The sequence below is a fragment of the Meleagris gallopavo genome, chromosome 2 (genome assembly GCF_000146605.3).
Source record: "Meleagris gallopavo isolate NT-WF06-2002-E0010 breed Aviagen turkey brand Nicholas breeding stock chromosome 2, Turkey_5.1, whole genome shotgun sequence".
NCBI lineage: Eukaryota > Metazoa > Chordata > Aves > Galliformes > Phasianidae > Meleagris > Meleagris gallopavo.
The window spans coordinates 65,695,420-65,698,805 of record NC_015012.2 but is presented as its reverse complement, the minus strand read 5'-3'; the positions used below and the strand labels follow the sequence as shown (position 1 = coordinate 65,698,805).

The 3,386-nt window shown below is 34.7% G+C and overlaps 1 long non-coding RNA gene across 1 annotated transcript; it reads left to right on the top strand.

Moving 5' to 3' along the window:
- The first annotated feature begins 815 nt into the window (after positions 1-815).
- On the top strand, positions 816-3,032 carry LOC109366454. The gene is made up of 3 exons (XR_002112776.2): positions 816-957; positions 1,974-2,099; positions 2,775-3,032. It is a non-coding gene; the product is annotated as an uncharacterized LOC109366454 (long non-coding RNA).
- Positions 3,033-3,386: the final 354 nt, after the last annotated feature.

The following is a 3,386-nucleotide window of genomic DNA, read 5'->3' as shown; positions in this document are numbered from 1 at the left end:
ATCATTTCTTAATTTCCATTTTAATTAGAGAGTGAGCAAAATGTCATATTTAATTGGCTCGGGAAGACTTGGTACAACAAAGCCCTGAACTAAATATAGCTGTGGGCAGTGCACTGAACAGCTGGCTTGCAGTTCAGATTGGGGCTTCATTACATGTAAGGGGTTTTCCTGCCCAGTTTTCTACTAAATGTATCAGCACTACTGTCCTGAGAAGGAAAACTAAAGGACTTGTAGACCTTCTTCCTTTTTCTGAATGATATTTAGCCTATGTGTAGCTGTTATGCTGTTGGAGAGAAATTCTGGTCCCTTGGTTTCTGAATCTGTGCTTTCTCAGATGTTTATCACTGGCACTCTTAAAAGTGGGGAGAAGACCTTAGACTGGGCTCCCTAGAATATTTTAATAAAATTTTCATTTCCCATCTGATTGACAGATGATGTCCTTGAGTTCTCACTCAGAACCAGTGGCTCTGGGCTTTGTTGACTCCTTCAACCTTGCCACTTCTCCTTCCTCCAAGAAAGTATTTGACCCCAGGAAGACAATTTACCCTTGCCATTCCCTTCAACAGGAAGTGTCACAGGTTTCACTTCTTGACTGGTGAGTAGAAGTAAGGAGCTTGATGAGGTGGCATGCTTCTGTGGCTTGGGAGCAATTGATCAAGTTGTCAGCACCTGAGCTTTGCAATTCTGGGACACAGCTGGTGGCCACCGACCTGCAGGTGGGTTGCATCTTCTGAAATAATTTTTTTTGTGAAAATCTTCAGAGAAGAGTTCAGTTCTCAGCACTCCATAATGGCAATTACTGAGGAAGTTAAAAACTTGAGTTTCTTGTTCATTCTGTTTTTTACACTCTTCACATTTCTTCATTACCTTTAGTAGATTGTTGTTCCTAGCTCTGAGAGTATGTTGGACTACTTTCAGCTGCGGGTGTGGCAAGCACACAAGTCTGTGTACAAGTTGGTAAGTTTAAAGTCTTTCAAAGTAGAAAGGGAGAATGTGTTGTAGAGTTGTTTTTGCTATAATTTTTTCAGACATCTGGAATGAAATGTTCTAAGAGTAGTTGGAACATAGAGAAGCACTCAAAGACGGCTACTCCGCTTCTGTAGTTAAGACATTTTATTGAAGGTTTCTGACTGAAAACCCAACACGATGCTCTTATGAATACAGTATTGACACAGTTTTCTTTTAACATTGCCTTTTCTTTAATTCATATTATTATGTGATGTGATAAAATAAGACACATATTATTCATATCTATTTAACTTTCTCACAAAAAAATAATATATATATTATTCTTTTGTTAATTTTTATCTGTTTTAGCTGTTTGTCATTAACGATTCAATCACCTGAATGTTTCTAGAACTCACATCCCTGTTGAGAAATAAAAGGGTTGAAAATGAGTCGGCATATTACTCTTTTCTGTCCAATACTTTTCCATCAAATTTCATAATATATGCATATACTGCAGATGTTATTTTTAATCTGTTACTGATAGTTTTAATTTAAATATTTTAGACTTGAATAAAAGCTTAATCATGATAGATTTGCAAGTAATTTGGTAACTGGGATATATACAAAAGAAACATCAAATGCATTAGATTAGAGTTGACCAACATTGTAGCAAATTACATTGTGTCAAAAAGATAGCTTTTAATACTTAAATAACCTCTATCTCATGTAAATACGTTTGAGATACGATCTGTCAGAGATAGAGATGGTACTTGTGTCACTGCTAAGAACAAACTTATGAAAATAAAACACTACATAGTTTTAACGTGTGACCACTTCTTAAATTGAACCAGAATATGTTAAACAATATCCTTTTTGACACACACAACAAAAAAAAAGCAAAACAAGGAATAGAAAAAAAAAAAAGGAACAAAACAAAGAACAAATAAAAATGCACATTTGAAGTCTCACAGTGAGTATAAATCTCTAGCAGAATCATCAAAGTGGGACTGTTTTACTTTTCACAGGCCTCTCCTCAACAAACCGAATCACTGAAGAACTCTGCAAGAAGAAAGACCTACCCAGGAAATCTGAGATGGCTACTGATCCTGTCAGGAAGGCATTCTCAAAGGGAGAAGTGTGTATATAGAGAGGTACATCTGCAACCCATGGAGGAATAACCAAGACTATTTTGTACATAATATTACCAAGACTATTTTGTACATAATAGTACTTCTTGTTGTCTATAGTCATGTCTGCTTTTCACATAAGAAAAACAAAGAAAGTGTTAATGTAAGAGCCAGAACAGTCCTGCCATCAAAAGCTCCTGTCCAGAGAGGATAATAGTCACTTTAGCTGTATTGAATGTTAGCTTACTATTGTGTGCTGGCACTGCTAGTAGGCAAATTGCAATAGAAATACTTTAATGATATTTTTAATATTGTAATGGATTCAACTAAAATAGATAACAGTTAATTTTCATAAAATAGTCTTTGATTTGTATTTAGATAAGTGATTTAACAAACAGATGTATTTAAGCTTTTGTGGTTGTAGGCATTATCAGAAGCTGGAGACTCAGGCTATACCAAAGAGTATACACTGAAAAATCTTTTTTTATTTTAAAAAACAAACAAACGTAGACTCCTGACAATTCCAGGGGGATTTTGTAGGAACCTTCTTGCTCTTTCAAACCTCTGTGGGAAATTTGCAAAATTTAGGCATATAACTGAACTAGAATATAATATCAATTTCCACATCAGACAGGAGAATTAATAATACTTGAACAAGATTTTCTTTAAGCTATGCTCTTTTACTCTTTTTATTTACAGGATGCTGTCTGAAGACTAGGAGGCAATTCTGTTCCGTACTGAGAAATATTAAGGCCATCAGTCTCAATCCCACCCTTGCTAATCCATCCAAACAGATCAGAAATATATTCTTTGCCCTTTGCCTTTTCACTATCACTGATCTCATTCTTCAAATAGAAATGCTAAATTATCAAGACAGTCTCTGATCTTGTTTTGTCAGTCTAAATCCAGTGCTTTTTCAGTGAAGTAGATAGCTCAATTAAATTATTATGGACTTAACCTTGGCCAGTATCTTTAGTTTTTTTTACATGTAGACAGCCAACAAATTAAATCCCACCATCCAGAGCAGAACTTGAGAAATTTCATTTACAGTGTAGAGTGAACACACTCTTTTATGTCTTCATTTTAGGAAAATCCAGTTTTAATTGGCATAAATACACATGCTAAGCAAATTGGGAACAAATGAAGATATTTTTATGCTCAAAGACTTGTCACTGGAAAAGCAGAAGGCATCTAATTTTTTAATGTAGAAAATATTGTTAGAAATTACTAAGATAAGCAAAAATAAAACAAGTTAGGCATAGTCACTTGGTCATTAGAAACATTTTTTTACAGCCAAATGAACTAAAACAA